The sequence below is a fragment of the Populus trichocarpa genome, chromosome 8 (assembly GCF_000002775.5).
Source record: "Populus trichocarpa isolate Nisqually-1 chromosome 8, P.trichocarpa_v4.1, whole genome shotgun sequence".
Taxonomy (NCBI): domain Eukaryota; kingdom Viridiplantae; phylum Streptophyta; class Magnoliopsida; order Malpighiales; family Salicaceae; genus Populus; species Populus trichocarpa.
The window spans coordinates 7981668-7992950 of record NC_037292.2 but is presented as its reverse complement, the minus strand read 5'-3'; the positions used below and the strand labels follow the sequence as shown (position 1 = coordinate 7992950).

Genomic DNA, 11283 nt, shown 5'->3' with positions numbered 1-11283 from the left:
AGAGCTAGTTTTGATCATGCACAGGTTTTTAGTTAGGGCCTCATGTCAAGTAACCTCTGTTCTTAGACTTGTGAGTGATGCAATGTGGGACCAATCACTCTCGTAGCCCCAAGATTTTCTACACAGCTGGTAGTCATATTCACCTTTGATTTGGAGTGTGGGGAGATCTGAACCTCTAACCAAGATTAAATAATAAAAAAAAGGAAATAATATTCCTTGGTGCCGAATGCCGACAATATTAGCTTCGAATTATTGCCTTGAGATCTTGTTTTATCCCCCATTTCTTTTAACAACAAGCATGGCCTCTTATTAATGACATATCAACAGTTTGAAGCGAAGCTTGTGGACAAAACAAAGCTTACATGGAACCACTGAGACAGACAGGATAATGCAAACCCCTCCCTAAAGCATCATTCTAGCTAGGGTTTCCACCAATTTTTCAAACAGTTTATGCAAACGGTCGGTAAAGGACGTCATGCAGGTGCTCATCTTCACAATGCACCCATTCTATTTCGGTGCAAAAGTGATTAATGCAGAATTTTGAAGTTTGAAGTATATAGATGTTGGGTTTTTTTAAAAAATATATTTTATTTAAAAATATATCAAAATAATTTTTATTTATATTTTTTTTAATATTAGCTCATCAAAATTATTAAAAAAACACTAAAATTATTAATTTAGTATTTTTTTAAATTGGAATGTACTTTCAATAGGCATATAAAAACAGAAATCAAACACTCACGGATGCATGAATGAGGCTAACTTTGGCTAGTAATTAAAATTTATAGTAGCAGCAGCAGCACCCATTAATTTGGCCGCGAATATAACTAATAAAAATCGTGATAGGTCACGTAGGACATGGGGGATGGTGAATTGGACCGGAATATTCCAAGGAGGAGACTGAATTTGGTTGCTTGAAACGTCAGTGCTTTGGGGTATTATATTGAAAAGAAGAGCAAGCAGACGTAATAATGCATTTGAAAACTTGTGCACTAACAAAAAGTTTATTCTTTAGACCCTTTTGACATACATGACTACATTTCCAAAAGGAACAACTCCTAGTGGCTATTGAGTGCAAGAGCAAAGAAAATTAAACCCATTCCCACAAGATCATGACTTTGCATTTAAAACATAATACGAGCTGGGGATTGGACCCCGATCGAGCTCCTGCTTCATTAATTGATGCCCTTAAAGACTGATGTCGACTTGCATTTCCTCGGTAACCAATCAAGATCCCTTCCTCCAAGACTTGTCACAAGAGGGAAAACTATTTGAATATATGAACTTGGACATATTAAAACCCAAAATAAGCTTAAAACTATCATTTCATTCCTCTATCACCATGCTCTAATCAAGCTGCTGCAATATATATATGTAGCTTCTCAATACATATCCCAGTCACCAGGATCGGATTTTTGGAGATATTTAGCTTAAGTGGTTTGAATATTGAAACGTGATTGACCGCTCTAAAACGATCCGATGCATAAATAGTTCACCAATAAAAAAAGACTGTAGGACCATGGAACAATATTGTATTTAATCATACAAGCCATTTCATAAAAAAAAATGAAATAAATAAAACGAGAGGAAAGTGGGATATTTAAACTTTCAACATTTTATCATTTGATTCGTTTTAATGCCTTAATTATTCCTTCAAGATTTCAATTAATGTTATTGGATAGATTTAAGTGAACTCATCATCTTGTATTGATACTTATCGTTCTAAGAGGTTCAATAATTAGGACTCAAATCTCATTTTTGTCAATATTGTTAATTATACTCGATAGTTCTTAAGGAAAATAACTCCTTTGAAATCACAATATCATAACGTGATCCTGGTTAATATGACAGGTTAAGCATCTATATATTTTTGCTTTTTCTAGAAAATGACTTCAAATACTATGGTGGATTAATACCGCACGTAATCAAATTTTTTTAATTTTTTTTTTTATTAAATTAACAACCATATAGCTTTGTCTAGCCTTTAAAACTGTGCTTGCTGGGGTGGCAATAATTCAAACCTAATTACCCGATTTCATGTCACTTCTCATTGTCAGTATGTTTGCTACCTTAAACATACAATGTAAAACATCATTGATGGATGATTGGGAAGCGACCTCAGTCCACATCTCAAAGAGAATTTTAATTTCATGAGAATATTTTAATGGATTTTATTTACATGGGATTCAGGTGTGTTCGATCAAACTCAAGTTGTGTGAATGAGTGCTTTTATTCTAGGGTTAATCGATTAATTGATCCTTCTATGTTGGAGGATTTATTGGACAGGTCCCCGAAGTCCTACTATCAAGCCCATATATACAAATCATAATCCTTTTACTCTAGTAAATTTTTTTCAATACCCCCGTTGTAACCTTTTTATGATGAAAACGCCATTCAATATATAAAATCAAGTTAAATTCGAGAAAAAAAAACTGTTTCTATTAAATAAAAGCCTGAATGAATGTCATTTGTAAAACAAAACAAAAACAATTACTTGGTGCCAAGATCTATTTTAAAGATTATTTGTTCAGAAAAGCCAAATGTATGTAAAATAAAAGGATAAAAATATTCAAAAGAAAAAACTCTGAAAATAACAAAAAATGAATTTTGCAAAGGGATATTCAATGATTTTGTTAAAAGAATAAAAATTAAAACAAGTGCTGACTTGGCAGCTAATTGATTTTTCGATTGAGCATGGATATTCATGTGATCACCGTGCATTTTCTTCACTTGTGAGGACCATCAAATACTAATTAAGAAGCTAGTTTTGTTGCTACAAAAAAACTACACATGTTCAGGTTACCGGGGCAGAACCACGTTATCCCAAAACGACACAGTTTTTATGTTGGTTCCGAAACTTCCAAAACTCTTAAATCTACCCTTGAATTTAAGTCTTGTTTCAGAGAATATCTACATTTTACACCCCCAAAATTAGAATTCATTACTATTATATTGCCATTATTGGTTTAATTTATTTTTAAATGTATATATTCATGATAAATTTCATCATGGCACCCTCTGTTCTAAAATTAATAGTCCTATTCAAAACAGGCTAATCAGTCTGGACCAGAAATGTTGATAAAAAGATTAATTATCGAAGACTAAGTCCTTAATTTAGGTCTAAGCTGGTACAATTAAAAGGAAAGAGATTAGCTGGTGAAAAGAAATCCGAATACATATAAATGGACAGATGGAGCCACCATCCTTGATTGTTAATAACATAGGAGATGAAACACTATGATTCCCCATTGCTACTCTCCCAAGCCACAGCATACTGTAATATTTAAGGTATTATTAAACATTATTACATGTCATGAATGAGAGACAGCTTTTGGTGTTGCTATGAAGTTTGAACTATGCCACTAGCTAGCTCCTCAAATTTCCAAGGACCTCCGAAAATTTCCTGGGATCCCGACCAATTAATTGACAGGCGCATGGACCCTACGATAGGTTTGGTAAGTAGCTTGACTATTAGTTTTTTCCTAGGAATTGATTTATCAGGAGCAGCACTGTACGCATTCAAGGAGAAAAATCATACCACCAAGCATACAACTTTTAATTTAAAGGTCCAATCTCACCACCTTTTCAAACAAAGTCTTCCAACACACATGACCTACCTTACTCTTTCAACTACCATTCATTTCTAATTATCATTCACGTCTGTTCATGCTTCTTTCTCTCGGAAATCTTGCGAACCAGCTAGGAGCCGGCCCTGTAGTTCGAACTAATCCTTTTTACCTTTTGTGCTTCCGTCTGAATGAGATAGATGCTGTCAGGATTACATATGGATGGAGGTGAAACCACAAAAGTCCAAGCTAACGTATATATAGATGTGTCAAGAAGATGCAACTCATAAGCGAGGGGCTTCAGTTTCTACTTTCTACAAGGGAAAGTGGGGGCCTGAGGATTGTGATGGATCTTAACTCTTTCTATGATAATTCCGGCACCTTACTTCTATCTAAATTCAAAAGGACATGATGCAAGGTGGGCCTTACAGCTACAACTTAGGGGTTCCATTCCAAGATTTCCCGTCTCTCAATAGTAGGTAGCTATGATTAATTTAAATCAAGCCAGAACCGAATTCATTGGAAAACCAAATTGAACTGATGTGGTATGGTTCGGTGCTAGCTGGATTTATTTGATTTACTCCTCACTCTCTCTCTCTCTTATTGAGCCCTTTTCACCTGTTTTTTCTTTGTAATATTTTTCATTAGAGGGTGGTTATAATTGTTATTTAAATATTTTTTATTTTTAAAAATATTAATTTTTATTTTATTTTTAAAAATTATTTTTGATGTTAACACATTAAAATGATATAAAAATATTAATTTAAACCAAAAAAATTTTAATTTTTTAGAAGCGCTTCTAAAACGCAAAAATAAATTAAAAGAAATTAATCATTACTTATGTTTCTTTTTATTAGGTAGACATAGGTTTAACAGATAAAACAAACGTAACTTATACACAAAACTAGACAACTACTTCAATGACAATAATAGAAAAAACCCTAACCTATTGATTTATGAATCCATTCCTATACATAAGCATCTTCTTCTTCTTCTTCTTCTTCGTTTCTAATTCACAAATAGATCTGTTAGGGGAGTTCGTCCTCCTTATTGACACAAATCCCTTCACTACAAGATCGCATTGATGGCTTTTTTTCTTTGTACAGCAACTAAATAATCGTAGTTTACGTGGAAACATTGTAAGATGTTTGTTAGAAGTTCAGTCGTAATAAAATAAACCATAATTATTTTTCATTATGCAGCTCAAGGTCCACTGGAACTTTCAATAATAATAATAAAAGAATATATTAGGAAAAATTATGTAGCATGGCTCTTCCATCAGTTCCGTGTATGAGAAGATGCGAGGCCCTCATTAAGTAACACTCAGGGCGATGGTCCAGCTGAAGAAAAGTCGAGATATTACAGCTTTGGGCAATTTGCTCAGCCTCGTAATTAATCACAGAATTTTCTAATACAAAAACTTTCAAGAATTTTAAATTCCATATGATAACATAAGCAAGCATAATGCCCAAAAGGAGAACAATCAATATCAAAACTCCTTTGAGTTGCATGTGTTGCAAACAGATATTCCTGTATTGCCTCATCACATCATTTTCCTATAGTTCACTTGCAGGCTCATTTCATTTTTGTGCTACATAATAGGAGGGTTTTTTCTTCTTGTTTTTGGTACAGGGATACATAACAGGAGGCAAACATAGGGTTCTCAACCTTCCTACATTGTATCTTCATCTAGCAAGCTGGAAAGTACAATTTCTGGGCGCCCTGCAGCACGCTGTCTACTCCCCAGGGCGATAATGTGTGAAAGCCCCTCGATGCTACAACATAAACCAGTGCATAAATTGAAACTATAAATATTTCTTGATTCCAAATTGAAGTGATCTAAAACTGTAGCAGTCATCGCAGCCAGAAAAAGGCTGCCCACTGTCAACTTGATGCAGATTGTGGCAGCAGCATTAGCTCTTCCACCACTGTCGTTGCCTGCTCTTCTTCCTCAACCGGAATACAAGGTCTCCAAACCGTTTCCTTCCCCACATCCATTAGTGCAATGCCCTTTGCAGACAAATCAGTCCTGATCCGATCACTTTTCTTGAAATCACGACTTTTCCTTGCCACTGCTCTGTTCTCAATCTGACATATCACATCATCTTCTGTTAAATGTAGAAGACAGCGTCTGATGCACCTTCCAGCTGCAAAACAAAGTAATTGAGGGGAGAGCGGTAGTGTGCACTTATCAAGAAGTGTCTCAAAGCCAGAGGATAGTACCGTTCAGTAATCTACAAAAACATTGTAATCGGAATCTTAAGCAAATAAAATCAATAAGGCTGAAACTCATTATTTGAAAGAAAATGCAAAAGAAAAGGAGCATCAATGATAAAAACTGATTGTCGATTACCTGGTGGATTGTGAAAAAATTACCCAATGATTTTGACATTTTCTCATTGTTATTTGTGACATGACCATTATGCAACCAGTAACTCACGCTGCTCTCTTCACATGCAGCACAACTCTGGGCAATCTCATTCTCATGATGCGGAAAAATCAAATCAATCCCACCACCATGAATGTCAAATTTGAAAGTCAGATAATGAGCACTCATTGCACTGCATTCTATGTGCCATCCTGGCCTTCCAGGACCCCATGGACTCTCCCAACTTGGATCACCTGGCTTTGCGGCCTGCAAAAACAAGTAGACATCGGATATGGTGCAGTGCAAACGAATTATAAATTTCAGGTACTTGTGAGATTTATACCTTCCACAATGCAAAGTCAGCAGGATTATGTTTTCTCGAGTCAACAGCAACACGTTCCCCCACTCTATTATTTTCCAGCCTCTGCCCAGATAACTAACCATAATTTGGGGATTTATCAACCGCAAAGAAGACATCTCCCTCCACCACATATGCAGAGTCATTTTTTATAATCTGCATAAATTATTGGTGTCCACTTAAATACAAATGGAAATAGAACTTCGTTACAACAACTGAACCACAGCTATAATAACTGAAGAAAAACTTGAGGTCTATCATCCAATAACCTCAAAACAATCAATTTAAGAAAAACTATATCAATGCATGGCACACTCAAAGGGGCTAAAAAAGTGCATCAGATGTGAGCGGTAAATAAAAGGCATGAGTAAAGTGAGTCACGCACCTTTGAAAAAAAATAAAATTTCCAACACATACACAAGGGAAGAAAACAAAAGGTCACAAGTTATCACAATTAATTATTTTATTAAAAAGGATTGTTCTATATGGTTTTATGCAAGTCAAAGTTCTACATAAGCTATTTAACTAATTTCATTTGGGCATAACAAGTTACCAAACTTCAAAAGTATCAAACTGTTTAACTATTCAAAGGCTAAACAAGTTAGAGAAATTCCCATTTATCACAAATTGATTATGAGGACCATAATAGATGACTCACAATGCAGCATCATGCACAATTTAATCGCTGCACCTTGACACTCTGATTCCCTGTTCGTAGATATGCTATTACCATTAGTCAGTAGAAAGAATATAAAGATCAGTGGCTTACACAAAAGTCAACCACTCAGAATTGCAGTTTAAAGTTTAAACCTGATTAATTCTCTCTTTAATTATTGAATGTATGCTGGGTTCACTGGACATTTGGCAGTTAAATCTTTCTTGTTCTCTCCAATGTGGAGAGAACAGACCAATTTAGAAATTTGGAAAAGAAAATAGATTGAACTTTCTTACCAACCACTCGGTAACAAGATCAAAACACCGAGCTGTCTAATTTCTACAAATATCAAAATATGCCCTGCATGGAGCACACACAAGCTCACTACCACACACAGAGAGCGCAATAATCTAAGCTTGATAAACAATTAAGTAAAAATGGTAGGGGAAACAACCTGAGTGATCATGTCCTTAATCTGTTCCACAAAACCGGCTACTTAAAGTTAAAGGATCTTCACCAAGCTTATTTGCCCGACGAATTATCTGCAAAGACATAGATACTGGTGAATTTTATACAGGAAACTAGCCAAAAGGAGATAACATTGATGGATGTATGTATGTTTATATACAACTATATGGCTGCGTCGTACAACAAATACACACATACATAATAGTACAAGGAGTGACCTGAACATCATCATTATTGTAACAAAGCCTGTAGTAAAATAAATCATTGGGAAAAATTATAAGAAAACGGGAGAACAAGGCAAATCTTGATGTTGAGGCAGTAAACTTCATGCCAATTTAATCATGTGGAACATTAACATAGAACCATGGACTAGGGGCAAAAACTTATCTTGAATTCTTGTGGCAGAGATCATACATTTGTACAATGAAAAAATGTACACATCATTGACTAATTTAACCAAAAAAAAAAAGTGGTTCACTCTTTGAATGTGTTGCAAGCCTATTTGAGGTTTTGGCGATTAGGAGAGATTTATCTAATACTCCACAAGAAGACTTCATTCACAAAAACCATAAAAAGTTATATATACAAAGAAAGGCTTCTTTTGGGGAGGATAAAAAAAAAATGGCTCAAATTTAAACAAATGCCGAAAATAAAATGATCTGGAGTTCTTAATATATTTCACACACCTTTTGTTCTTTCAAATCACAGAATCATGGAAGCTTTTTACTATATTAGCATATTTAACTTGCCATAGAATGCATTTTCCTTCTATTTCAGCAAGAATCAAGAAATATTCCAAGACCAAAAGAATGTGAAATTCCACAAATCTTTACCAAATTGATGCCCAGCAATGTACAATGAACAAATGCAATAACGTGATGGCTGCGACTGTAAATTTTCCAGTCATAGCAGCAGTCAAGTTGATATTGCTGGGTTGAAATTCTCACTTTGTCATCAATATCAGTGAAATTTCGAACATTCAAATAAAACAATAGCATCACAAGATTCAATGATCAATGATTTATGCATACATAATAGTCAAATACAGAATATAGAAGTGAATGCATAAAAAGCAAACGGAATGCCCAAGCTCCACGCACATAATGCAGTTTTGAACTTGTAAAACAAAAAATAAAAATAAAATAGAAGGAGTGCATGACCAACCCAGAAAGGCTAATGCCACATATTAGTTAGAGGCATCGAGCAACAATTTTAACATGGTATGAGGTAGCCTAAGTCAAAGCTTTGAAGTGCAAATTTGACATGGAGTTGAAGTACTGAACTGAAACATCTTTTCTGCTCAAATCTAGAAAGTATCAAGAATTTGTCCAATAGCAGCCGGAGTGGAAAGGCTACTAGAACAAAGAGATCACTTAGAAAAAAAGCTGCTTCCAAGGACCATCAACCACTGCTGCATTGCCAAATAGCAAAGTCTCTTTCTAACGCACCTTTAGGTTCTGACTATAACAACTAAATTTCTACACAGGAGTTAAAAACTGTCCATATACTTTCTATCCAATGATTCTTTAGAATTATATGGAAAGCCAACATTGACTAATACAGGTCAATACTTCAAACGGCAAGTTTGGCATTGAATTTGGGTTTAGTTCACGATGGAAACCAAAGACCCAAGACCATGGTTCTGGAAAAGCAAGGCCAAACACGCCTATAGTGGCATAATACCACTCAACTTACTCAGATTAACACATCATGATTCTCTTGGACAAAATCATATTTTCTTTCACGAATTATCCATCACTAAACTAACTAAATACCATAAATGCTCAAAACATCAAATCAATAAATGAATAAACATCAGGTTAATTTCCCTATATCAGCGATTCTGAGTTTTTCCCCAGTTAGCCATCAGACATCATCATAATCAAATCAATCAATGTCCCAAATAACAAAAATTAACGTCATATTCATAAAATGCAGGTACAAAAGCAGGTACTGGTGTGTGTTTATAGTTTACAGATGTAAGACCTGAATAAAACATCAAATGAAATAGCAGCGCAAGCATGACCAAGGTGGCTGAAATAATAGGTGGTAACACCAAAAACATACATAGAAATCTTTCCAGGGAATTTGGGCTTGAGTACCTCCTTTTGTTGGGCTATTGAATCATACAGTTTGAGACCATCATTTTCCATTTTGATCTACGGGCACCTCTCTCGACAAGGACGGTGAGGTTCTGTGGTCAATGTCTGCTCCTAACTTTGACACCTCAATGGCAGACAATGAGAAGATGTGGCAAGAACTGGAAAGGAATGGCTATCTGCTTGACTATTGAGGGTAGCAATGTTTGGTCTAAATGGAAAGAAACGACTCAAATAGAAAGCCCGCCAGGACGGGCCTTAAATTATTCTCGAGTGAGAATTGAACTCGGAACAGGCAAAGCATAGCTAGGAAAAGAAACAAATAGAAATGGAATGTGAATTTTATTTATTTATTTTAATTCCTTATTTAATAGGCTCACTTCATGCGACTTGATGATCAAGTATTGGGAGACAAATTTGTATGACCTGGTAATGAAGTATTATATCCTGCTCGTTGACCAAAATTTTATGTGAGTTGTTGGGCAAGGATTTCGGTTCAGAGTATTTTCCTTTTTCTGTAGTAGACTTGTCTACTATAAATTGCATAGAATAGTTTAATGGAGGAATTGTGTGAGAGAAACAGAGTGACGATATATACATTTATAGACGCATGTATGTATAACCAATTTTATCATTTTCGGTGGACACGAAATAGACATTATTTATGGCACAAGTTGCAATCATGTTGGTCATTTAATTTTGAAGCCTGTTCGTGCGTTCGTTAATTACATATCATTTCTCATAGAAACGAAACACACACGCTGAGTATCCTAATTTGAAAGAAGGAAACGGAATTGGATGCAAGAATACAGAATTTATAAATCCAAGGAACGCCCAAACTCCCTACAGTTGTTTTAGACTTTGTACATTAAGGAAAAAAAAACAAAAATCCTCTGTTAGCTGCCCTAAATCAAATAATCAAATAATCAAAAATAAATCAATCAATCAATCTCCAAAATTCAAAATTGCATATATAACGAGTGCTAATGCGTTTATATAGATAGACAGGTAGAAATGGACGGACCTCAATAAAATGTCAAAGGCAACAGTGGCGCGAGCGTGACCGAGGTGACTGAAATCATAGGAGGTGACACCGCAAACGTACATGGAAACCTTGCCAGGGATTTGGGGCTTGAATACCTCTTTTTGTTGGGTCATTGAATAGTACAGTTTGTGCTCTTCGTTGTTTGCCATCTCGGTCTGCGCACGCCTGAACAAGGACGGATGAGGTTGCGTCGTCTTGTCGATGCTCTCTCCGTGACTTTTCTAAAACCCTCCACGCCTGACGAGGATATCATATGTGACTGATTCTTTATGATATGATCCGGTGAGAAGGAAGTGAAAAGTGAGGTTAAGGAGTTTCTTCTGCTTTTTCGGTGTTAACGGAATGGGACTGGCCCAGATAAAAAGCCCATCAAATTGGACCTTATGGAAATGGAATGTGAGGTTTCTTTTCATTCTCTGCGTCTTTTACTTTCTGTTTTGTTCCTTATTTTAACATAAAGTTTGTTTAGCTGAAAGGGGGTTAATTTTTGTATTTAAAAAATGTTTTTAAAAGTATTTTTTTTTTTTTTTAAATTAATTTTTTTATAATTTTGAATTATGTTTGATATGATGATGTTAAAAATAAATTTTAAAAAATAAACAATATTATTTTAATATATTTTTAAATAAAATTTAAAAAAAAAATAACCAATATTACATTCTCAAATCTTCTGTATGGATTTTTAATTGGAATGAAATCTCCTTGGTTCTCGCTAGTTTGGCCA

At 35.0% G+C, this 11283-nt stretch overlaps 1 pseudogene; it reads right to left on the bottom strand.

Annotated features, from left to right (window-relative positions):
* Window positions 1-4955: 4955 nt before the first annotated feature.
* On the bottom strand, window positions 4956-10870 carry LOC18101507 (cysteine--tRNA ligase 2, cytoplasmic-like; annotated as a pseudogene).
* Window positions 10871-11283: the final 413 nt, after the last annotated feature.